General features: G+C 39.4%; 1 long non-coding RNA gene across 1 annotated transcript in view; it reads right to left on the bottom strand.

Moving 5' to 3' along the window:
• Positions 1 to 23718, bottom strand: part of LOC137623326 (uncharacterized) — a 38842-nt gene extending 15124 nt beyond the window's left edge. The window contains exons 1-2 of the long non-coding RNA XR_011040596.1: positions 23610 to 23718; positions 4067 to 4185 (exon numbers count right to left, since the gene is read on the bottom strand). This is a non-coding gene — a long non-coding RNA (uncharacterized lncRNA). The remainder of the gene's footprint in view (positions 1 to 4066; positions 4186 to 23609) is intronic.
• Positions 23719 to 27586: the final 3868 nt, after the last annotated feature.

Below are 27586 nucleotides of genomic sequence, written 5' to 3'. Positions count from 1 at the left end.
AGGCTGCATACGGAGATTAAAAAAGGCGCCTCTTAGCACCCTTATAGGGAGATGAGAGGCCCTTACGACGAGGCGGACGGTGAGCCTTACGGCAAAGGAGGCCAACAGCAACAACAGCAGAAGAATCCTCCGAAGAGGAGTCTCTATGAGTGTATTCTCTCGCGAACGAAAGAGAAACACTTCGTAGAAGTGACTGGTCAGCTAGTGACCTAAAAGAAGCAATCCTCTGAAGAGGGGCTCCTGCAGTTGCCCAGCCCCTTGAGCGAAACTGCAGGTGCGACCGCTCAGCACCAAGAGCATAGTCACACAAAAAAAAGGCAAGAGAAGAACCCCCCAAAAGGGGAAAAACTCAAGCCTGGACAGGAAGAACTTCCCTCGCGAGGGATGTCCGCGACCCACCCTGGGAATAGTTCTCGGGGATGGAAGATAAAGACTTCGCTGCAAGTCCGATGTCGGAAGGAGAGCAAAAAGAGTCAGAACATGCATTCTGGCAGGTCTTGACTCTTATTAGGGTTCTCAACGGGTTTACCGACCCAGAGGTACCCCTTCGGGAGGGCATGGACACGGTCTTAGACCGTGTCTTTAGCGCTCAGTAACCCTCAAAGACCAGTGCAGCCCTGCCCTGGTCTCAAGGGTTGAAGGGTGCCAGTGCTAAGGTTGCCCTACAGCTCTCCGAGTTTGCCTCCTCCAACCGTTCCGGCTCTACCAACAAGCTCCTCCCACCTCCTTGTGTACAACAGAGAAGGTACTTTGAGATCCTGGTGGATCCCAGTCCAGCTTTTCATCTTCACAATTCTCTGAAAGAGCTAACTAAGGGGATTTCTCTTGAGAGACTCTCCAGCCGGCAGGCCTCTTTCTCGGCGGCCGAAATCCTTAATCTGGAAAAGGTCACAAACCATGCTATGCTGGCTATTTCATGGCTTGATATCTGGTTAGGGACCTTGGGAATCCTGGTACGAACCGAGGATTTCTCCAAGGAACGTACTAGGAAGGTAATGGAGACTTTCCTTCTCTCAGGCAATCGCACAATTGAGTTTCTTGCCCACTAAGTTTCGAACTTGTGGGCAAACACCATCTTAAAATGTCGAGATGCGGTGTCTAAGAGATTCCACCATCAAGTCCCCAACGTCGATATAACTAGGCTCAGACATTCCTCTCTGGAAGGAGCCCACCTGTTTGAGCCTAAGGATGTGGAACATGCTGCTGAGAGGTGGAGGAAGTCCTATCAGGACTCCCACCTCCATAGGGCTTTGACATCCAAGCCTTATATAAACCTCCAGCTCCTCAGCAGTCACGTCCAACCAAGACCACAACAACGAAGACAGGAACGAAGAGAGTGGTGTCTAAGAAGCCTTTCCTGCCAAGGACAGGAAAGGTACTAAGTCCTCCAGAGAAGGGATGAATCCTAGAGGGAGCAGCCGAGTCCGCAAACGCTAGCATAGGCACTCTTCCTGCTTCTCCACCTGTGGAAGGAGGCCTAAAAAGTTGCTCGGACAGGTGGAAGCAACTTGAGGCCGAACCCTGGACAATCTCCGTGATTTTTCTTGAGTATCGAGTCCTGTTCATAACATCTCTCCCTCCCCTGACCAGGAATCCAGTGCCAATAGACTCATTGCCATGGGATCATCAAAGGGGCCGGCCCTTCGGGCAGAAGTCCAGACCCTGTTGAATAAGGGCACTCTCCAGTAGGTCCTCAACGGGTCTCCAGGCTTCTTCAGTCAACTTTCTTGTAAGAAAGGTGTTTGGAGGCTGGAGACCAGTCATCGACCTCTCAACCCAGGACAAGTTTGTCAAGCAAACTCCATTCAGCATGGAGACAGCAGACACGGTCAGACTAGCGGTAAGACCATAAGACTTCATGTCTACACTGGACTTGAAGGACGCGTACTTCCAGATCCCAGTCCATCCGTCTTCAAGGAAGAACTTAAGATTCAGCCTAGACAACAGAAAATACCAGTTCAAGGTGCTGTGCTTCAGCCTTTCCACAGCACCTCAAGTTTTCTCCAGAGTGTTTGCCCTAGTGTCATCTTGGGCACACAGGATTGGCATCTGTCTCCTCTGCTGTGTGGACGACTGGCTAATCCTAGCAGACTCGGGGTCAACCCTTCTTCAACAGTGAGACAAACTTCTGAGACTTTGCCAAGATCTAGGGATCATGGTAAATCTCAAGAAGTCATCCCTGCTTCCTACACAGACTGGTATACCTAGGCATGGTATTAGACACCAATCTCCACGAAGCCTTCCCATCAGATGACAGAATAGCAAGGCTGAAGAAGGACTAGTAGCAGGTCCAGACACTGAAGATGACTGCAGCGAAGGCTCCTCTGCAGGTGAAGGCTGCGACAACAAAGCAAAAGAGCCGAAGAGACTCCTTTACACCGATGGTAAAGGGAGACCTATAAGGTGAAGTGTAGGGCGAGCTTTTCGACGAAGGCACCCTCTAGGGGCCGTTGAATCAGCAAGCTGACCGTATGCTGCAGCACTCGTCCGAAGAGGAGTCTCTATGAGTGAACTCCCCCGTGGGGGAGAAACAATCGCAGGAGAGACAGACGGACTAGTTTCCCCCTCAAAGCATGATCAGGAACTGGGGAAGCTAAGTTGGCAGCAACCGCTGGAGAGTCTGGAGGAGCAGAGTCGTCGGACGAGATCATAAACGACGACACTGACACCACAACATCGACAAGGGCCAGAAGATCTGCCTCTGATGGCGACAATGACTGCTGCACACTAGAACCCCTGCAGATGATTTGCAGCAATGCGCCCTTGGAGGGAGGACCTGAGAGCTCCAAGGATGACCAAACCTGTAGTAAGGAAGTTGGTGACAAGGCCTCACCTGGGGGGGGGGGGGGGGGGAGGGGGGGGGGTCGCTTCGCTGGGGGAAGTGAACACCATCTCGAGGACCAGAGTTGTCCGACATTAAATTGATCTACACTACCATTTGACGGTCTCTCAGAAGAGACCGAATGAGTAGGAGCTTCGGAGGAGGGTTGAGAGATGGAAGAACAGGCCCAAACCTCTCCCACTGGGAAGAAGACCACTCCCTACACTCATTGTACTTATTATCACTATCACACCGTTGACCTCTGCAGGTGGGACAAAGGGTGTGGGGATCGGTACCCCTCCGCCGACATAAAGGTTCCACAGGGCCGGCCGGTAAGTCCAGGGCAGGTGTGCATGGTTGCAGAAGTCAACTCACAAACACACACTGGAAAAAGTAAAAGCAAAAACAGATAAATGGCAGTCCAAATAAAGGCAAAGGATGAAAGCGGCAACGTCCGTTCACCATCTGAGCCAAAAGTAAAGTGAGCTAAATCACAGGTGTGTGAGTGGGAGCGGTAGCAAGCTATCCTCCCATACCCCCGCTAACTAGCGCTGTGGGTAATTAACCCTCGCTAAATTTTAATGGCTCTCATTTCAGCTACGCCCAAAGTAATACCCCTAATAAATAGCGTGGTTTGTATTCCAGTTACGGAACAAATGCAAATTCTACATTAATTCATTGTGACAGCTTAACTAAATCAATTACACGGAAGCCAAATTCAATCCAATGACTATAAATTCCTATTCAATCTGAAAACAAACCAATCCAACTTTAATAAATGGATCAGTACACCTCATTCCACTGGCCATCCAACTCTTTCCAAAAACATTGGAATTCTAACACTTTTCTTATCTACTGTCAATCAAATCATACCTTAATTCTTTAGTAATCCAATACTACTCTAAGCCTTTAAAAAGACTTGAGTCATCTTGATTCATTAGCTTTACCTTTTTATTGGCTAAAATCTTAAATCAGTCCTACTAAGCAATGACCATGCAGGACAAGAAAGCAAGCCTACGATAATCTACTAATAAGCAAGTTCTCCCTCGAATATCTAATTAGATTAATTTATGTTAAATCTTACTAAATCCAATAACTTAACCTTCCTAATGTAATCCATTGACAAGCTATTCTCAACTTGAACAATGAAAGAACCAATTCCATTTTAATATGACCTTAATCTACTAAAACTCATTTTTTTATATAAGATTCAAATCTAACTAATAATGGTCTTGATAACCTTACCTTTAATTTCCAGTTCTTGCAATTAGCTGGGTTCTCTGAATTTCATGATCTATATGAAGAGCAGAAAAATGATAAAACATCAGTTTTCAGTCTTCTACAGCTCATTGCTCAAGATGCATCTGAAAAAAATAAAAATATTTTTGAAAATTTTCACTTTATAAGGTATTTGAACATGATAAAAATCTATAATGACATTAATGGATTGACTCTTATAAGCTGTTTCCAAAATATCTGAATGTGCCCACTGATGATTTTTTTTTCAGCGAAGAATGCACACTAGTCAGTTACTTCATAACTTTAATAATTAACCAAATATCTGCCGATTAATTTATTTTTGCAACAAATTCACTGCTGTCTTCTCCCATATGACTTGTATCATTAAGAGTGGGACACACATGTAGACAACCCTCTTAAAATCACACGAGAGGAAGTTTCCACATGTCAAGTAGCATACAGCAACTTCCAAAATTGGGTAAACTAAAGGTGTAGAGAGAAAAGATCGGACAAAGTCCCTATCCAAAGAACTAGCAGATCAGGATACCACTAGAATTATGGCCACCAATCTACTAGGGATTTGAAAGGTGGAAGAAGACATTCCACTTTCAGCTAAATGTTGTAGGTACTCTGACGTGCTGATGCCGTTATGTCAATTTACCCTGTCACAACCCACCATGTGTTTTTTGTCCATACATTTTTCTTGGAAGGCAACAGCTGCCATATTTTTCTGAAATTATGAAGAGGGAGTGGCAAGAGCAGGGAGAGTGGCAAGAGCATGGAAGGGGTGGCAACAGCAGGGAAGGAGTGTCAAGAGCAGGGCGGAAGTACGATAATATAAGTCATTTGCATGGTCGACCATGGCGAGTTGTGTGTGTTTACAATGTATGATCTCCGTGCGATTGCTACGTTATCATACGGAGGCTGTACTTACATGTGCTGCTCATGAACAGTGTCCTTATTCACTCGTATATTGAAAGTACATAATGTGTAAGTGCGATGAACTTGAATTTTCTGCCCAGTTTTTTGTGGGATATATATAGGATGACCTTCCGAGTTTCTCCAGAAGTCCCAGCTGCTACTGGATAAAACGCCGCCTATCACAGCTCAGAGACTCAAGGTTCTGGTGCAGTGAAGCCAACATAGGAGATGCTAGGTTCACCCATAGATTGACTAAAGGTTGTTTTTAGAACACTAAAAAATGTTTCAAGAGCTACAGCATGAATCGAGGGGGTACCATTGTGGATAAATCCGAATGGACCCCAAACTCTTTAATGACCTCATTCTCCGAGTGATCCCTCAAATCACCAAAGGCCCAAGGTGTGTGTCTTCATTTTTGCACTAACAAATACTTTACTTTCCATTTGCTTAAATTTTTGTCGTATCATTTCAAGAAAAGTTTATCAATTCATTAATATTAATGTTTCTATCGTGGTTATTTCTAAGATATGACATATTACTCCATTGGTCGTCAATAGTAGTATACCATGCCAATTTGAACCCCCTAATAAAAATGAATGGTTATGGATAGGGTAGTAGGTTGGCCAAAGCACCAGCCACCCATTGTGATACTGCCGCTATAGAGTTATATCAATAACATAGTACCGAACAAAACATGTAATCATCTTGATCTATAACCGAATAAGCAAAAAAACATGTAATCATCTTGATTGATAAGCTAGCAAACAACAAAACATACAAACACCTTGATCGATAACCTAGCAAGCAATAATATATGCAATCATCTTCATCGATAACCTAGTAACAAAAAAAAAACATGCAATGATTTTGATCGATAACCTGATAGGCGACAAAACAGGCAATCATCTTGAAAAAAAACCTAATAATCTTGATCGATAACCTAGTAAGCAACAAACATGCAATCATCTGGATCGATAACCCAGTGAGCAACAAAAAAATCATCTTGATAAAAAACCTAGAGAGCAACAACACATGCAATCATCTTGGTCAATAACCTAGTGAGCAATAAAACATGTAATCACCTTGAACGATAACCTAGGAAACAACAAAATATGCAATTATCTTGATCAATAACCTAGTAAGCAACACAACATGCAATCATCTTGATCGATATCCTAGCAAGCAACAAAATATGCAATCATATTTATCAATAACCTAGCAACAAAACATACAATCATCTTGATCGGGAACCTGGCAAGCAGCAAAACACGCAATCATCTTGATTGGTAACCTCGAAAGCAACAAACCATGCAATCATCTTGATAGATAACCTAACAAGCAACAAAACATGCAATCATTTTAATCAATAACCTAGCAAACAACAAGACATAAAATAATCTTGATCGATAACCTAGCAATAAAACAAAACATGCAATCATCTTGATCAATAACCTAGCAAGCAACAACACATGCAATCATCTTGATCGATAACCTAACAAGCAAAAAAACATGCAATCATCTTAATCAATAGCCTAGCAAGCAACAAAACATGTAATCCTCTGGATCGATAACCTAGCAAGCAACAAAACATGCTATCATATTGATGATTGACCTAGTAAACGAAACATGCAATCATCTTGATCGATAACCTAGCAAGCATCAAAACATGCAATCATATCGATCAATAACCTACCAAGCAAAAAAACATGAAATCATCTTGACCGATAACCTTGCAAGCAACAAAATATGCTATCATCGTAATCAATAACCTAGTAAGCAACAAAACATACAATCATCTAACCAATAACCTAGTAACATAATATGCAATCATCTTGATCGATAACCTAACAAGCAACAAAACATGGCTCATTTTGATTGATAACCTACCAAGCTACAAAACATGCAATCACCTTGATCAATAACCTAGCAAACAACAAAATCTGCAATAATCACGATCGATAACCTAGCAAGCAACAAAACATGCAATCATCTTGACCAAAAATCTAGTAATCAACAACACATGCAATCATCTTGGTCGATAACCTAGTGAGCAGCAAAACATGTAATCATCTTGAACGATAACCTAGGAAACAAAACATACAATCATCTTGATCAATAACCTAGTAAGAAACAAAACGTGTAATAATCTTTATCGATAACCTAGCAAGCAACAAAACATGCAATTCTCTTGATCGATATCTTAGCAAGCAACAAAACATGCAATCATCTTCATCGATAGCCTAGCAACAAAACATGCAATCATCTTGATCGATAACCTGACAAGCAGCAAAACAAGCAATCATCTTGATTGGTAACCTCTAAAGCAAAAACCATGCAATCATCTTGATAGATAACCTAGAGAGCAACAAACCATGCAATCATCTCGATAGATAAACTAGTAAGCAACAACACATGCGATCATCTTAATCAATAACCTTGCAAACAACAAAAATACAATCATCTTCATCGATAGCCTAGCAACAAAACATGCAATCATCTTGATCGATAACCTGGCAAGCAGCAAAACATGCAATCATCTTGATTGGTAACCTTGAAAGCAACAAACCATGCAATCATCTCGATAAATAACCTAGCAAGCAACAATACATGCGATCATCTTAATCAATAACCTTGCAAACAATAAAACATATAATCATCTTCATCAAATACCTAGCAATAAACAAAACATGCAATCATCTTGATCGCTAACGCAGCAAGCAACAAAACATGCAATCATCTTGATGTATAACATAGCAAGCAAAAAAACATGCAATCATCTTAATCAATAGCCTAGCAAGCAACAAAACATGTAATCATCTTGATCAAAAACCTAGTAATCAGCAAAACATGCAATGATCTTGATCGATAACCTAGCAAGCACAAAAACATAGTCATCTTGATCGATAACCTAAAAAGCAACAAAACATGCAATCATCTTGATCGATACCCTACAAAGCAACAAAACATGCAATCATCTTGATCGATAACCTAGTAAGCAACAAAACATATAATCATCTTCTTCGATAACCTAACCTGGTAAGCAACAAAAAATGCAAAAATTTTGATTGATAACCTACCAGGCAACAATATTTGCAATCATCTTGATTGATAACCTAGCAAGCAACAAAACATGCAATAATCTTGATTGATAACCTAGCAAGCAACAAAAATGCAAACATCCTGAACGATAACCCAGCAGGCAACAAAACATGCAATCATTGTGATTGATAACCTAATAAGCAAAAAACATGTAATCATCTTGATCAAAAACCTAGCAAGCAACAAAACATGTAATCATCTTGATTGATAACCTAGTAAGCAGCAAAATATGTAATCATCTTGATCGATAACCTAGCAAGCAACAAAACATGTAATCATCTTGATCAATAACTTTGGAAGCAACAAAACATTCAAACATCTTAATCGCTAACCTAGCAAGCAACAAAACATGCAATCACCTTCTTTGATAACCTAGCAAGCCACAAAACATGTAATCATCTTGATTGATAACCTAGCAAAAAAACTGGCAATGATCTTGATCGATAACCTAGCAAACAACAAAACATGCAATGATCTTGATCGATAACCCAGAAAGCAATAAAACCATGTAATCATCTTGATAAATAACCTAGCAAGCAACAAAACATGTAATCATCTTGATCGATACGCTGGGAAGTAACAAAACATGTAATCTTCTAGATTGATAATATAGCAAGTAGCAAAACATACTATCATCTTGATCGATAACCTAGCAAGCCACAAAATATGTAATCATCTTCATCAATAACCTAGCAAGCAACAAAACATGCAATCATATTGATCAATAACCTAGCCAGCAAAAAAATATACAATTATCTTGATCGATGACCTAGGTTATCTTGAATAACAACCTAGCAAGCAACAAAAATGCAATCATCCTGAACGATAACCTAGCAAGCAACAAAACAACTAATCCTCTTGATCGGTGAAGCCTAGCAATTAATAATACATGTAATCATCTTGATCGATAACCTGGCAAGCAACAAAATATGCAATCATCTTAATCGATAACCTGGAAAGCAAAAAAACATGCAATCATCTTGATCGATAACCTAGCAAGCAATAAAACAGGCAATCATTATGATTGATATCCTAATAAGCAAAAAACATGTAATCCTTTTGATTGATAACCTAGCAAGTTACAAAACATGTAATCATCTTGTTTGATAACCTAGTAAGCAATAAAGCATGTAATCATCTTGATCGATAACCTAGCAAGCAACAAAACATGCAATCATCTTGATCAATACTATAGTAAGCAACAACTAATGCAATCACCTTTATCGATAACCTAGTAAGCAATAGAACATGCAGTCACCTTGATCGATAACCTAGTAAGCAATAGAACATGCAGTCACCTTGATCGATAACCTAGTAAGCAATAGAACATGCAGTCACCTTGATCGATAACCTAGCCAGCAACAAAACATGCAGTCCCCTTGATCGGAAACCCAGCAAACAACAAAACATGCAATCGTCTTGAGCGATATCCTAGCAAGCAAAAAAAATGCAATCATATTGAAAAATATCCTAGCAAGCAACAAAACATGCAATCATCTTGATAAAAAAGCTAACAAACAACAAAACATTCAATCATATTGATCAATAACCTATCAAGCATAGCAAGCAACAAAACATGCAATCACCTTGATCGATAACCTAGCAAGCAACAAAACATGCAATAATCTTGATCGTTAACCTAGTAAGCAACAAAGCATGCAATCATCTTGATCCATAACCTAGCAAGCAACAAAACAGGCAATCAACATAATCGACAACATAGCAAGCAACAAAACAAGCAATCATCTTGGTCGTTACCCTAATAGGGTACAAAACATGCAATCACCTTGTCGAGAACCTATCCAGCAACAAAACATGCAGTCACCTCGATCGGTAACCCAGCAACAAAACATGCAATCATCTTGAGCGATAACCTAACAATTAAAAAAAAAAAAGGCAATCATATTAGTAAAATGATATTTTGATTATAAAATAAATTTTTGAATATACTTACCCGGTGAATATATAATAGCTGACGTCTCGGACGTCTTGACAGAAACACAAAAACTCGCGAGCGATCGCCATGAAGGTTGCGGGTGTGCCCACCAGCACCGACTATCGGCCAGATACCGCATATACTTGTAAACAGCTCCAGTTCTTCTCATTTCGCTGGGTCTCTATCGGGGAGGAAGGGAGGGCCTTTAATTTATATATTCACCGGGTAAGTATATTCAAAAATTTATTTTATAATCAAAATATCATTTTTAAATATTAAACTTAGCCGGTGAATATATAATAGCTGATTCACACCCATGGTGGTGGGTAGAGACCAGTATTAATACAATAAAGGCGTATATGCTTAGAGTTTTTGACAGTTATATCATAACAAAACCCAAATAAATATAGGTACCTGGTAAGGAAGCTGACTCTGACGATTACTCTGTCTTATTAGTCCGCTTTCCTCACGAAGCCCAGCCATCCTCTCAGGATGCTGAAAGACTCCCAGGAGCTGTTGTATCCAGGGCGACCACCCATACAACAGGACCTCATCAAAACCCTTAATCTGGGCGCTCTCAAGAAACGACATTTGACCACCCTCCAAATCAAAAAGGATGCGAAAGGCTTCTTAGCCATCCGTACAACCCAAAACAAGATTAAAAACATTTCAAGAGAAGATTAAAAGGATATTGGAATTAAGGGAATGTAGTGGTAGAACCCTCACCCGCTACTGCACTCGCTGCAACGAATGGACCCAGTGTGTAGCAGTCCTCATAAAGAGTCTGGACGTCTTTCAAGTAAAATGAAGCGAACACCGACTTGCTCCTCCAAAAGGTCGCGTCCATAATACTTCGCAGAGATCTGTTTTGCTTAAAGGCCACGGAAGTTGCTATCGCTCTTTCTTCGTGCGTCTTGACCTTAAGCAAGCAACGATCTTTTTCACTTAAGTGAGAATGAGCCTCTTGGATTAAAGATCTAATAAAATACGATAAAGCATTTTTAGACATAGGCAATGAGGGCTTCTCAACTGAGCACCACAAGGCCTCAGATCCACCTCGTAAGGATTTGGTACGAGCTAAATAAAACTTAAGAGCTCTAACTGGGCACAGTACTCTTTCAAGCTCGTTGCCTACGATCTCTGATAGGCAAGGTATATCAAACGACTTAGGCCAAGGACGAGAAGGCAGTTCATTTTTGGCCAAGAAAACAAGCTGAAGCGAACATGTGGCTTCATCTGTAGAAAAGCCGATGTTTTTACTAAAGGCATGGATCTCACTGACCCTTTTAGCCAAAGCCAAGCACACTAAGAAAAGTGTCTTGAGGGTGAGATCCTTCAGGGAGGCTGAATGTAATGGCTCAAACCTGTCGGACATTAGGAACCTTAGGACCACGTCTAAGTTCCATCCAGGAGTTGCCATACGACGCTCCTTAGAGGTCTCGAAGGACTTAAGGAGATCTTGGAGATCTTTATTATTGGACAGATCTAAGCCTCTATGTCTGAACACAGAAGCCAACATGCTCCTGTAGCCCTTAATAGTAGGAGCCGAGAGGGAGCGAACATTTCTCAGATGCAGGAGAAAGTCTGCAATTTGGGCTACAGAGGTACTGGAAGAGGAAATGGATGATGACTTGCACCAGTCTCTAAAGACTTCCCACTTCGACTGGTAGACCTTGATGGTAGAAGCTCTCCTAGCTCTCGCAATCGCTCTGGCTGCCTCCTTCGAAAAACCTCAAGCTCTTGAGAGTCTTTCGATAGTCTGAAGGCAGTCAGACGAAGCGCGGGGAGGCTTTGATGAAGACTCCTTACGTGGGGCTGCCGTAAGAGATCCATCCTTAAAAGAAGACTCCTTGGAACGTCTACCAGCCATTGAAGTACCTCTGTGAACAACTCTCTCGCGGGCCAGAAGGGAGCAACCAACATCAACCTTGTCCCTTCGTGAGAGGCGAACTTCTGCAGTACCTTGTTGATGATCTTGAACGGCGGGAATGCGTACACGTCCAGGTAAGACCAGTCCAGTAGAAACGCATCTATGTGGGCCGCCTCTGGATCTGGGACTGGAGAGCAATAGGTCGGGAGCCTTTTGGTCAACGAGGTGGCAAAGAGGTCTATGGTGGGTTGACCCCAAGTCACCCAAAGACTCTTGCACACGTCCTTGTGGAGGGTCCATTCTGTGGGGATCACCTGACCTCTCCGACTGAGACAGTCCGCCAAGACGTTCAAGTCCCCCAGGATGAATCTTGTCAACAGGGAGATGCCTCGATTTTTTGACCAGATGAGGAGGTCCCTTGCGATGACGAACAGTGTGTGGGAGTGAGTGCCCCCTTGCTTGGAGATGTACGCAAAGGCTGTGGTGTTGTCCGAATTGACTTCTACCACTTTGTTTCGAAGAATGCTCTCGAAACTCGTCAAGGCCAAGTGAACCGCCAACAGCTCCTTGCAGTTGATGTACATGCTCTTCTGATCCGACGTCCAAAGACCCGAACATTCCAGACCGTCCAGAGTCGCTCCCCAACCCAAATCCGACGCGTCTGAGAACAACACGTGGTTTGGGTTCTTGACCGCCAGGGACAGACCCTCTCGCAGACTTATGTTGCTGTCCCACCAGTTCAGGCACGTTTTTACTGGCTCGGAGATCGGGATTGACATAGCTTCCAAAGTCTTGCTCTTGTTCCAATGGAAGTCTAGATGGAACTGGAGAGGGCGAAGGTGAAGTCTCCCTAGTGAGATAAATTGCTCCAGGGATGACAGAGTCCCTAAGAGGCTCATCCAACTTCTTACTGAGCAACGGTCTTTTTTCAGCATGAGGCGGACTTTGAGCAGGGCTTGCTCTATCCTGGTGGCAGACGGAAAAGCCTGAAAAACTAGACTGCGAATCTCCATCCCCAAATAGAGAATCGTCTGGGAGGGATTCAGTTGAGACTTTCCTAAGTTCACCAACAGCCCCAACTCCTTTGCCAGATCAACGTCCATTGAAGGTCCTGCAGACAGCGATGACGGGACGATGCTCTGACAAGCCAGTCGTCCAGGTACAGGGAGGCTCGAATTCCCGATAAATGAAGGAATTTTGCCACATTCCTCATGAGCCTCGTAAACACGAGAGGAGCAGGGCTGAGGCCGAAGCACAGTGCTCGGAACTGGTACACCACATTCCTGTAAACAAACCTCAGATACGGTTGAGAATCTGGGTGTATAGGAATGTGGAAGTACGCATCTCTTAGGTCGAGAGACCATCCAGTCTCCCTCTCTGACCGCTGCTAGGACGGACTTCGTGGTCTCCATCGTAAATTTTGTTTTTACAACAAAAACGTTGAGCACACTGACGTCCAGCACTGGCCTCCAACCTCCCGTATGCTTTGGGACTAGGAAGAGACGGTTGTAAAATCCCGGTGATTGAAGGTCCGAGACTTTCACCACCGCTCCCTTCTCTAGCAACAGAGAAACCTGCTGATGTAGAGCTTGTCTCCTTGACTCCTCTCGATACCTGGGAGAGAGGTCTAAAGGAACTGTTATTAGAGGAGGTCTGCGTACAAAAGGTATTTTGTACCCCTCCTTGAGCAACAACACAGACTCTTGGTCTGCACCCCTCTTCTCCCAGGCCTGCCAGAAGCTATTCAGTCTGGCCCCTACCGCTGTCTGAGGACGTGGGCAGTCAGACTCTGCCACGGGAGGACTTGGATCCTCTCCTCTTGCCTCTTTTACCGTCGGCACGAGCTCCTCCCCTGCTGGGGGTTCTGCCACGAAAGGGCGGGATAAACCTAGTCGCTGGGGTATCGATCTTGGGTCTCACGACATAAGACGATGAAGGAGCACCCTTGCGAGCAGAAGTCGCCATCAGGTCGTGTGTATCCTTCTGCACCAGCGAAGCCGCAATGTCCTTGATCAGCTGTTGAGGAAACAAGGCAGCTGATAAGGGGGCAAAGAGAAGCTCCAACCTTTGACAGGGAGTCACTCCTGCCGAAAGGAACGAGCAAAGAGTCTCCCTCTTCTTCAGGACTTCAGCCGTAAAGGTAGCGGCGAGCTCATTGGAGCCATCACGGATGGCTTTGTCCATGCAAGACATAATAAGCACGGAAACATCCTGGTCGGCCGACGAGATCTTCCTGCTTAATGCTCCTAGAGACCAATCTAAAAAGTTAAAAACTTTGAAGGCCCTGTAAACCCCTTTAAGGAGATGGTCAAGGTCCGAGGAGGACCAACAAACTTTAGAGCGTCTCATGGCCAGGCGACGGGGAGAGTCTACGAGGCTTGAGAAGTCTCCCTGGGCAGAGGCAGGGACTCCCAAGCCGAGAACTTCTCCCGTGTCATACCAGACGCTCGCTCTAGAAGCTAGTTTAAAAGGAGGGAAAGCAAAGGCCGTCTTCCCCAAACTCCTCCTGGTAACCAACCAGTCGCCTAGCAAACGCAAAGCCCTCTTAGAAGAGCGAGAGAGCACTAGCTTAGTAAAAGAAGGCTTCGAAGTAGCTAGGCCTAGCGCAAACTCTGACGGAGGCGAACGAGGAGCAGAAGTTACAAAATGGTCTGGGAAAAGATCCTTAAAAATCATCATGATTTTCTTAAAGTCCATAGAGGGTTGAGCAGCTTTAGGCTCTTCTCCGTCTGATAAAACACCCAAAGGAATATCAGTAGGCGGAGGATCAGCAACATCCTCATCTGAAGGAACCTCGTCGACAATTGTCGAGTCTCAAGAAAAGGAGAGACCTGCCGCGGTGGCAATGCTTGACAGGCAAAGTCCACAAGCAAAGGAGCAGCAGTAGCAGTCAAGGAAGCGACGTCATGTCGCTGCTGAAAGGACTGACCAGCAACAACAACAGGAGTTGATGGACGCTCGACGTCAAGTCGAGACTGCCTTGACTGCCTAGACTGAGCAGTCAAAACAACCCTTGACTGCGGTGCTTGACGCTCAACGTCAAAACGAGGCAACTGAGCTGGTTGGCGAACGTCCTGAACGTCAACACGAGACTGCGGCAGCGGCTGAACGTCAACACGAGGCTGCGGCAGCGGCTGAAAGTCAACACGGGACTGCAGCGAGTAAGGATCCAAGTCACGTGACTGACGTGACAAACTACCGACATCACGTTTCATAACGTCAAAAGGACGAGTAAAAGCTCGTTTGGGCGGCTCACGGCCAGAGTCTCGATCAGCGTAACGGCGAGGATCATCGTGAACCTGCTCCACGGTATACTCCTCCATAAGGGAGGCAAGCTTAGTCTGCATATCCTGCAGGACAACCCATTTAGGATCAACGGGAGTCGGGACGGGCCGAGACACCGGTAACGTCTGTGTCGGCAAAACATTGCCTTTACTGAGACTCTCGTAGCCCGTGTTACGCTTACGTTTAATCGGCGAACAGTCTTCCGACGACTGCAAAGGGTCAGAGCTGTCCCAATGGCTACAGCCAGGACGCTGGACGTGTCCTGAAGGGACTGACTTCCGCTTCAAGGGTCTAGAAACCTTGCGCCAAGGTTTCTTTTGCGAGAAGCCTTCGGATGACGAGGAGAAAACAGCCTCGCTTGTCTTATGGTAGGGGCGATCTTGACGAGACACGCCCGATACCAAAGAGGGAACGTGTGTACGTTGGTTAACGCCTCTCGTCCCCTTAAGTCCTACGACATTACTTCTCCCTGGTGCAGGGGAGCCTGAAAGAGGTCTCGGACTAGGGGAACGACAAGCACGAACAGACGAACCCTCGGTCGCAACACTAAAAACACTTTGCGCACTTATCACTTTACCCCCACGATTTTCTGATTTGGCACTCTGACACTTCAATAAATTCACATCCGACATGAGTTGATTACGGTCCGATGCTAAGGAATCAACTCTCTCGCCCAAAGCTTGAATGGCAAGCAACATATCCCGCATGGACGGTTCATGAGTGCTAGTAGAGGGTTCAGGAACAACTACTACAGGGGAAGGATTAGGTTCAGGGGCATGGGAGGAGGAAAATTCCAACGACCTAGAGGAGCTTCTCCTCACCCTAACTCTCTCCAGCTTACGAGAATATTTATCAAACTCTAGCCAGTCGAATTCCGACAAGACCATGCACTCATCACACCGATCTCCTAATTGGCAGGTTTTACCCCGGCAATTAGAACACACGGTATGTGGGTCGAGAGAGGCCTTGGGAAGACGTTTGTTACAATCCCTAGCATTACATTTGCGAAATTTAGGTCCAGGGATAGGAGAAGGGTCAGCCATATTGAACAGTCAAAGAAAATTCAAAACAAATCCAAAGTCATCAACAATAAACACTAGCCAAAAAAGGGTTCAAGAGTTTTAATTGAAGAGAAAAACACCTGTCACTGCGAAAGCTCAAAACAACCAAAAAGAAGTACTTCACCAAAAATGACGAAAACTCCAGGTCAACAGCGAGCGGAATCAACTTGTCGACAAGACCGACAGAGAAGAACTGGAGCTGTTTACAAGTATATGCGGTATCTGGCCGATAGTCGGCGCTGGTGGGCACACCCGCAACCTTCATGGCGATCGCTTGCGAGTTTTTGTGTTTCTGTCGAGCCGTCCGAGACGTCAGCTATTATATATTCACCGGCTAAGTTTAATATTTAAAATATCCTAGCAAGCAACAAAACATGCAATCATCATGATCAAAAAGCTAGCAAGCAACAAAACATGCAATCATATTGATCAATAACCTAGCAAGCATAGCAAGTAACAAAACATGCAATCACCTTGATCGATAACCTAGCAAGCAACAAGACATGTAATAATCTTGATCTATAACCTAGTAAGCAACAAAACATGCAACCATCTTTATCAGTAACCTAGCAAACAACAAAACATGCAATCATCTTTATTGATAACCTAGCAAGCAACAAAACATGCAATCATCTTGATCAATAACCTAGCCAGCAACAAAACATGCAATCACTTTTATCGATAACCTACCAAGCAACAAAAAATGCAATCATCTTGATCAATAACCTAGCAAGAAAAAAAACATGCAATCACCTTGATCGATAACCTAGCAAGCAACAAAATAGGCAGTCATCTTTATCAATAACCTAGCAAGCAACAAAAAATGCCCTCATCTTGATAGATAACCTACCAAGCAACAAAACATACAATCATCTTAACCAATAACCCAGCAAGCAACAAAACATGGTATCATTTTGATCGATATCCTAGCAAGCAACAAAATATGCAATTACTTTGATTGATAACCTAGCAAGCAACAAAACATGCAATCATCTTTCTCGATAACCTAGCAAGCAAAAACACATGCAATCGTCTTGATCAATAAACTAGGAAGCAACAAAACCTGCAATTATCTTGATCCATAACCTAGCAAGCAATAAAACATGCAATCATCATGATCGATAACATAGCAAGCAACAAAACATGCAATCAACTTGGTCGATAACCTAATAGGGTACAAAACATGCAATCACCTTGATCGAGAACCTAGCCAGCAACAAAACATGCAATCATCTTAATCGAGAACCTAGCCAGCAACAAAACATGCAATCATCTTGATCAATAACCTACCAAGCAACAAAACATGCAATCATCCTGATCGATAAGCTAGTAAGCAATAAAACATGCAATCACCTTAACCAATAACCTAGCCAGCAACAAAATATGCAATCATCTTGATCGATAAACTAGCAAGCAACAAAACATGCAATCATCTTGATTGATAAACTAGCAAGCAACAAAACATGCAAATATCTTGATTGATAACCTAACATGCAATAAAACATGTAATCATCCTGATCGATAACCTAGTAGCATATAAAACATGCAACCATCTTGATCGATAACCTAGCAAGCAACAAAACATGTAATCATCTTGATCGATAACCTAGTAAGCAATAAAACATGCAACCATTTTGATTGATAACCTAGCAAGCAACAAAACATGCAATCACCTTGATTGATAACCTAAACAGCAATAAAACATGCAATCATATTGAATGATAACCTAGTAAGCAACAGAACATGCAATCGCCTTGATCGATAACCTAGACACCAACCAAACATGAAATCATCTTGATCGATAACCTAGCAAGCAACAAAACATGTAATCATCTTGATCGATAAACTAGTAAGCAATAAAACATGCAATAATCTTGATCGATAGCTTAACAAGCAACAAAACATGTAATCATCTTGATCGATAACCTAGTATGCAATAAAACATCCAACCATCTTGATCGATAACCTAACAAGCAACAAAACATGTAATCATCTTGATCGACAACCTAGTAAGCAATAAAACATGCAACCATCTTGATCGATAACCTAACAAGCAACAAAACATGTAATCATCTTGCTCGACAACCTAGTAAACAATAAAACATGAAACCATCTTGATCGATAACCTAACAAGCAACAAAACATGTAATCATCTTGATCGATAACCTAGTAAGCAATAAAACATGCAATCATCTTGATCGATAACCTAACAAGCAACAAAACATGTAATCATCTTGATCGGCAACCTAGTAAGCAATAAAACATGCAACCATCTTGATCGATAACCTAACAAGCAACAAAACATTTAATCATCTTGATCGACAACCTAGTAAGCAATAAAACATGCAACCATCTTGATAAATAACCTACCAAGCAACAAAACATGTAATCATCTTGATCGATAACCTAGTAAGCAATAAAACATGCAATCATATTGATCGATAACCTATCAAGCAACAAAATATGTAATCATCTTGATCGATAACCTAGTAGGCAGTAAAATATGCAATCATCTTGATCGATAACCTAACAAGCAACAAAACATATAATCGTCTTAATCGATAACCTAGTAAGCAATAAAACATGCAACCATATTGATCGATAACCTAGTAAGCAATAAAACATGAAACCATCTTGATCGATAACCTAACAAACAACAAAACATGTAATCATCTCTATTGATAACCTAGTAAGCAATAAAACATGCAACCATCTTGATCGATAACCTAACAAGCAACAAAACATGTTATCATCTTGATCAATAACCTAGTAAGCAATAAAACATGCAACCATCTTGATTGATAACCTAACAAGCAACAAAATATGTAATCATCTTGATCGATAACCTAGTAAGCAATAAAACATGCAATCATCTTGATCAATAATCTAACAAGCAACAAAACATGTAATCATCTTGATCGATAACATAGTAAGCAATAAAACATGCCATCATCTTAATCGATAACCTAACAAGCAACAAAACATGTAATCATATTGATCGATAACCTAGTAAGCAATAAAACATGCAATCATCTTGATCAATAATCTAACAAGCAACAAAACATGTAATCATCTTGATCGATAACATAGTAAGCAATAAAACATGCAATCATCTTGATCGATAACCTAGCAAGCAACAAAACATGTTATCATCTTGATCGATAACCTAGTAATCAATAAAACATGCAATCATCTTGATTTATAACCTAACAAGCAACAAAACATGTAATCATCTTGATCGACAACCTAGTAAGCAATAAAACATGCAATCATCTTGATCGTTAACCTAACAAGCAACAAAACATGTTATCATCTTGATCGATAACCTAGTAAGCAATAAAACATGCAATCATCTTCATCGATAACCTAACTTGCAACAAAACATGTAATCATCTTGATCGATAACCTAGTAAGCAATAAAACATGCAATCATCTTGATCGATAACCTAGCAAGCAACAAAACATGTAATCATCTCGATCGATAACCTAGTAAGCAATAAAACATGCAATCATCTTGACTGATAACCACAAAACATGTAATCATCTTGATCGATAACCTAGTAAGCAATAAACATGCAATCATCTTGATTGATAACCTAACAAGCAACAAAACATGTAATCATCTTGATCGATAACCTAGACACCAAAAAAACAAGAAATCATCTTGATCGATAATTAGCAAGCAACAAAACATGCAATCATCTTGATTGATAAACTAGTAAGCAACAAAACATGTAATCATCTTGACTGATAACCACAAAACATGTTATCATCTTGATCGATAACCTAGTAAGCAATAAAACATGCAATCATCTTGATCGATAACCTAGCAAGCAACAAAACATGTAATCATCTCGATCGATAACCTAGTAAGCAATAAAACATGCAATCATCTTGACTGATAACCACAAAACATGTAATCATCTTGATCGATAACCTAGTAAGCAATAAACATGCAATCATCTTGATTGATAACCTAACAAGCAACAAAACATGTAATCATCTTGATCGATAACCTAGACACCAACAAAACAAGAAATCATCTTGATCGATAAACTAGTAAGCAACAAAACATGCAATCATCTTGATTGATAAACTAGCAAGCAACAAAACATGTAATCATCTTGATCAATAACCTAACAAGCAACAAAACATGTAATCATCTTGATCGACAACCTAGTAAGCAATAAAACATGCAACCATCTTGATCGATAACCTAACAAGCAAAAAAACATGTAATCATCTTGATCGACAACCTAGTAAGCAATAAAACATGCAACCATCTTGATCGATAACCTAACAAGCAACAAAACATGTAATCATCTTGATCGACAACCTAGTAAGCAATAAAACATGCAACCATCTTGATCGATAACCTAACAAGCAACAAAACATGTAATCATCTTGATCGGCAACCTAGTAAGCAACAAAACATGTAATCATCTTGATCGACAACCTAGTAAGCAATAAAACATGCAACATCTTGATCGATAACCTAATAAGCAACAAAACATGTAATCATCCTTGATCGACAACCTATTAAGCAATAAAACATGCAACCATCTTGATCGTTAACCTAGCAAAACGACCGTGGAGGTCCTGTAGAGAATAGGGTTCCCCTGCTGTACGGGACCAGATAAGCAGCCCTAAAAGTAAAATTACTGATGACAATACATCAGCCAAAGTCATAGCTCTTCGACTATGGTAACCGGCGCACCATAACTCAAAAATACCAAATTTCCGCCAGAAATAATGATCAAAATTACACTAAATAAGTCTTATTTATTAGAAATTGATTATTGCACTGTGTTTGTAATTTTACCAAATATTTTTTGTATTAAAAAATCTGATGGTAGTTGAAACTGGAATTTTACCAGACTTTATAAACCATTCTGGGGTAATTAGATAACCACAGTACACCACCGTTGCCCCTATTCTGATTTCAATATTCCACAGTATCACAAAACCACATACATTTACTAGCACTAGTAACCCTCCTCAACTAGGGGGTCTGAACTCTCATTGCTCGAAAAAAAAAAAATTGCCCATAAGTCCAAACAATTATGTCAATAGACACATATACACAACAACCATATATATATATATATATATATATATATATATATATATATATATATATATATATATATATATATATATATATATATATATATATATATATATATATATATATATATATATATATTATATATATATATATATATATATATATATATATAGATTATAATAATAATAATAATAATAATAATAATAATAATAATAATAATAATAATAATAATAATTAAGACTGGGTTAGCATTCTCTATCTGACAGTTGAATAGTCCTGTTGCGCTGGCTTTTCTGCCCGAAAAAAATTGAGTCTGCCCAAATTAGATGGGGGAGGGGCCTGTCTCGTAAACCTATGCAAATATTCAACCATTTACAAAATTTACAAATATTCGTGATTGGGGATCAAATGAAAATAAGGAAAAAACGTTAATTATCATTCAACATTTAATGGTATTTGATTTTAATCAAACTGATCTACTGTTGGCCTACTGATTAAATAAAAACCATAGTTATGCACTGCAATCTACTTTCCTTTTAATTATGCGTAGCTTGCAATTAGGTGAGATTGGATCAAAATACTTCAGTATCATTTTATGAATTGAAAAAAAAAACTTCGAGATAAATTTGGATAAACTGTAGTGGCGCGATGAAGCGGTCCCAATTATTACCAGAATGGTTCGGCAATAAGGCTAATCTGGTTAGACTTCTCTAATCTTGGTAAATGTGTAGGAGAGCTCCGCGCTCGATTTAAGATTCTAAAAGTAGAAAACGAAAGAAAACAGTAAATTAGAGCTACAGTTACCTTGAAACTGTGAGATAATCCTCCTACAACCACCTAACTCTTACACAGAAAATGTACGCATAAACCTACTACTACAATTATGGGGGACCCCAGTGGGAAGCGGGGTTTTTGGGTGGGGGGAGGAGGAGAAAAGTGATTTTTCGGGGCACTACCGAACCTAATACAACTACCTACCCTACCCTGGGGGCCATGTACCCCTACCTAGGCCTACCGGGAGGGGAGGGGGGGGGGGGCTCCGCCCCTCCTGCGACCCCCCTTAAGGCCACAGTAATTTTCAGGGCACCACCGAACCTAAGACACCCACCTAACCTAGCCTATGGGGCCCTGTACCCCTACCTAGGCCTACCGGGGGGGGGGCCTCCGCCCCCCCCCCCCCTGCGACCCCCCCTTAAGGCCACATTGAGTTTCAGTTCAAACGAAACAAATTCAAATGAAAACGCCTTTTGCAAAAAAAGGAACACAAACTTCAAATTAGTCTCAATATCTAACTTACCTTTGAAACAAGACACGAAAAAATTGCACCTCCTCTTCCTTTTCCCACGAGTAACCACACTACGATCACACCGGAATGCTAATTTGTTGTAATCTATACGGCACACATTTTCACAATTAGGGCACTTTTTCTCTGCCAAAATCAAACCATGACGTTGAGCAAATGCAATTAGCAAATCAACTTTCCCTGAATAATGTACACAAAAATCCCCATAAGAAATAAAGCAATTGTCACAAGTGACACAGTCGGAACGGGATGAAGGTCCTGCTAATTGCTCCATACTTCACGGCAAAATGAGCTTTTCAGTTTGAAGGGAGATCCGAGACGTGCAAAAATATTCCTCCGCGGAACTTCACGTAAACTGTGGTAACTGGTGAAAAAATAGCAGGGATAAGTGAAGTAATAAGTGTCAGCATTGGCTAGATTTGTAAAAACCGCCATGATTGATTTTCAAACAGTGTGACGTCAAGAAAACACCTGTTATTGGTTAGAATAGCATTGAGAACTAGTCTGCCATACGCAGTAAGGCGGTGAAACAGCTCATTTTAGCCAAGACATCACACAGTAAACAAAAACAAACACTTAGAAAAAATCCAAGTGAAACATAACTATACACACAAATATCTTCGTTAAATAGAAGCTGCTCATATATTGACTATTATATAAGCGTTCTATATGATATAATAGTGAATTGTAGGTGTTTAAATTCTTCAAGATCTTCCGCGGAGCTCTCCTACACATTTACCCCAGAGGTTTCCAAATAGATTGGAAGTTTTAGGTCTATTTAAACATTACCTATGGGCTTATGCAGTAGGCTAATTTACATTTAAACCTACAAAGTTCCATCTTTGGTAACATGTTACAATGAAGGACACAGATTCTAAATGGGGTAGGCTACCAATACCTTAATTACAAACTTCATATCGTATAGGCCTAACTATTTTCATATTAAAAAATCACTTCGAAGCTGTTCTAATATACCTGATCCGGAATCAAAATTAACAATACCAACCTTATGAAAATAGGTAGAAAGTTCAATTGCAGAATGTATTGGAAGAAAAGAAATATGTCCGAGTTCTTAGGTTTCTCCAACAGCAACCGAGAGTGGAATGAACCTTCAAGCCGCGGAGCAATACACTTGGCAGGAATGATGGACAGGGGCATCTGTTTATTTTTTTTTTAACTAAATCATTATCCAATTATGTTAACATTTTTGCTAATACCTTGACATAAATATAGAACAAAAGATAAAACAAATACGTATTTAATTAAATTAGCTTTACGGTAAAAGTTGAAGGGGCCGAAATTGGAAATGTCAGGAACTACTTTTATGACTTTTCCAAACTTTTCTTATTTCTAAGCAACAGACAAACAAATGCAATGTTTATTATTATTATTAGGTAATAATGATATCAATATACTACAAGATATTTAATCAGTAATAAAAAAAATTAAGAACAGTAACAACATATTTAATAAGTAATAAAAAAATTATGAACAGTAACAACATCACAATAGACCTTTCATATATAAACTATAAAATCTTCAAATAAACAAGAGGAAGAGAAATAAGGTAACAGTATGCCCAGGTGTACCCTCAAGCAAGAGAACTCTAACCCAAGACAGAGGTCATGGCACTACTCTCTCTCTCTCTCTCTCTCTCTCTCTCTCTCTCTCTCTCTCTCTCTCTCTCTCTCTCTCTCTCTCTCTCTCTCATATTCGGCTTTATCTTAATATCAACCCATTGTTTTTATTGAATGGATTTAATGTTTTTGCTTAATCACAACAATTTGAAAAAAATTTAGTTCCTGACCTATTGTAAATTTTTGAAAAAACGCAAGAAATGATATAGATCAATTAAGCTGGAATTTGTCTAATGATTAATACATGTGGCATTCATGCACACACGGATAATGTCTATAACACAACCAGTTTTCAGATGAAGCTATAAAGAATTGTTATCTCCACGTATGTCGTTAATAAATAGTCACATGATATTTTCTAAACCCTTTAATTTTGCCCTTTTAAAAATTTTAGTTTGTTATCGGTATGTACTTTTCTCCATATACAGACAATTCTAATATATTTTTTTTTTTTTTTGACAACCCTCCCCCTCTGGTTATATTGAAATATTAAATGCAATTTTATTAAACATTTAATTTTAGGACAAATTCCTTTATATATAAAGAGAGAGAGAGAGAGAGAGAGAGAGAGAGAGAGAGAGAGAGAGAGAGAGAGAGAGAGAGAGAGAGAGAGAGAGAGAGAGAGAGAGAGAGAGAGAGAGACTATACGTAAGTACTTAACTTACAACTGGTTCTCCTGTCTTTATGGTAACAAGCAATGATAAGAAATATGATTAATCTTTCTTCCGGTTCCTTGTGACTTTATATAAAAAACTTCTTTGTCGTGAACACCAAATCAAAAAGCATCAATTGTTAAATGATAATTATTCAATATCGTTTTTCGTAAGAAAGGCTATTTACCAGTTAGGTTTAAGAAATTGGGCTATAATCAATTAGGAGGTAAATATGATAAATTTGTTTATAATAGTATTTTATTTAATTGTTCATTATTTCTCATATCGTTTATTTAGTTCCTTATTTCCTTTTCTCACAGGGCTATTTTTCCTTGTTGGACCCCTGGGCTTATAGCATCTTGCTTTTCCAACTAGGGTTGTAGCTTAGCTAGTAACAATACTACTACTACTACTACCACTACTACTACTACTACTACTACTACTACTACTATTACTACTACTACTAATAATAATAATATGTAAAAATGAATTCTTTGTTATAGATAATTATTGAGTTTTATAATGATACAGTTTCAGTCAGAAAGATTGCATTACGGGAATTACGAAGAAACTATTGATACATAAGGATAGAATTAATCAACATACAAATATTACCATCAAATTCAAGTGCAGTGGACATTAACATGGCAAAGACAAAAGAGGTTTTGTGTGTATATATATATATATATATATATATATATATATATATATATATATATATATATATATATATATATATATATATATATATATATATGTTATACCTTTTATATATATATATATATATATATATATATATATATACATATATATATATATATATATATATATATATATATATATATATATATATATATATATACACACACACACACACACACATATATATATATATATATATATATATATATATATATATATATGTTATATCTTATATATAAAATATATATATATATATATATATATATATATATATATATATATATATATATATATATATATATACACACACACACACACACACACACATATATATATATATATATATATATATATATATATATATATATGTTATATCTTATATATAAATATATAAATATATATATATATATATATATATATATATATATACATACATATATATATATATATATTTATATATACACTCATTTCCATACTCCAAATTCTCCGAAAGGATGCTTGCAAAGAGCTTAAGGTATTGCCTACAATGTGCCACTTGGAATGCATTGACAGTTCTACCCCCATTTGAGGGGGGAGGGGGAGGGTAATGATGACATGGTATTGATAATGAACACTATTACAAAACAGATTCTTTACATTCAGATCTTCCTGGACAATTCTATCCTGTTCGTAATACTAGGCAGGCAGTTAATTCTAATAGCCAGGCCTTCTCCATCATGAGGCTCAATACTACACAGTATTCTAGAAGTTTTATTCCAGCTGTTACCAAGTTGTGGAATGATCTTCCTAAGCGGGTAGTTGATCCAGTAGAACTTCAAAAGTTCAAAGTTGGAGCATTCTTTTTTATGTTGACCAGGCTGACACGAGTCTTTTTATAGTTTATTTATGACATATCTGTTTTTGACGTTGTTAATAGTTTAGATAGGACATATCTGTTTTGACGTTTTTACTGTTTTAGAATAATTTATTGTTAATAATAATAATAATAATAATAATAATAATAATAATAATAATAATAATAATAATAATAATAATAATAATAATAATACAAAAAACTCATGAGTCCGGTCAACTGAAATCTATTTGGAGTCAGATTTGGATTCCTAGAGATCCAGGGAATCAACTTCATGACTTAGTTCATAACTCAAAGGAGACTTTTATAAACCTATAAGGCAATGAACCTCATGACTGAAATAGCGAGATTATTAAAGTCAACTGCCTTGTTCTTACATTGTAACGGATGGCACATTTCTGGACGCAATATATGCAAAGGATATTCAGAAATTAGGAAAGAATACTCAAGGAACTATTCAAATAGAGATAGCTGCTAATGAGGTTAAAATCAGTAATGAAAAATTAAAAGAACATTTCTAACGATTTCAAGAGCAAACAAGGGAACAACATATAAAACATGCCAGAATCAGAAAGTATACAAACCTCTTTGGTATACATACACCTCCGAATCTTGAAAAATACATTTAATATTTTATTTTAGTGATAGAGAAAATAAAAATAGCACTGCTGTTTCTTAAATGATAATTACCAGGCAAGAACGAATTGGGTATTTAAAGAAAATCCTGCAATCAATGAAACAATCTCAATGAATAACCTTATTAATAGGGACCCCAATGTCTTCAAACAGCTAATAATTCTATCTAAATTGTGTAATCAACTTTATTATACTTGGTTTATATAATTTAAAAGTCGAATGTAGAACTTCAAAAGTTCAGGCTTGCATAAACAAGCTGACATTAATCTTTTTATAGTTTTTATAAGATATTTCGATTTTGTTGTTACTGTTATTAAAGTATTCTATTTCAATTCATTACTTTTCCTATCGTTTATTCATTTGCTTATTTCCTTCCATCACTGGGCTATTTTTCCATGATGGAGCCCTTGGGCTTATAGCATCTTACCTTTACAACTAGGGTTGTAGGTTAGCTAGTAATAATAATAATAATAATAATAATAATAATAATAATAATCAGAAC

Source organism: Palaemon carinicauda, chromosome 30 (assembly GCF_036898095.1).
Source record: "Palaemon carinicauda isolate YSFRI2023 chromosome 30, ASM3689809v2, whole genome shotgun sequence".
NCBI classification, from domain to species: domain Eukaryota; kingdom Metazoa; phylum Arthropoda; class Malacostraca; order Decapoda; family Palaemonidae; genus Palaemon; species Palaemon carinicauda.
Note: the sequence above shows the minus strand (reverse complement) of the source record. Positions and strands in the feature narration are given on the sequence as shown.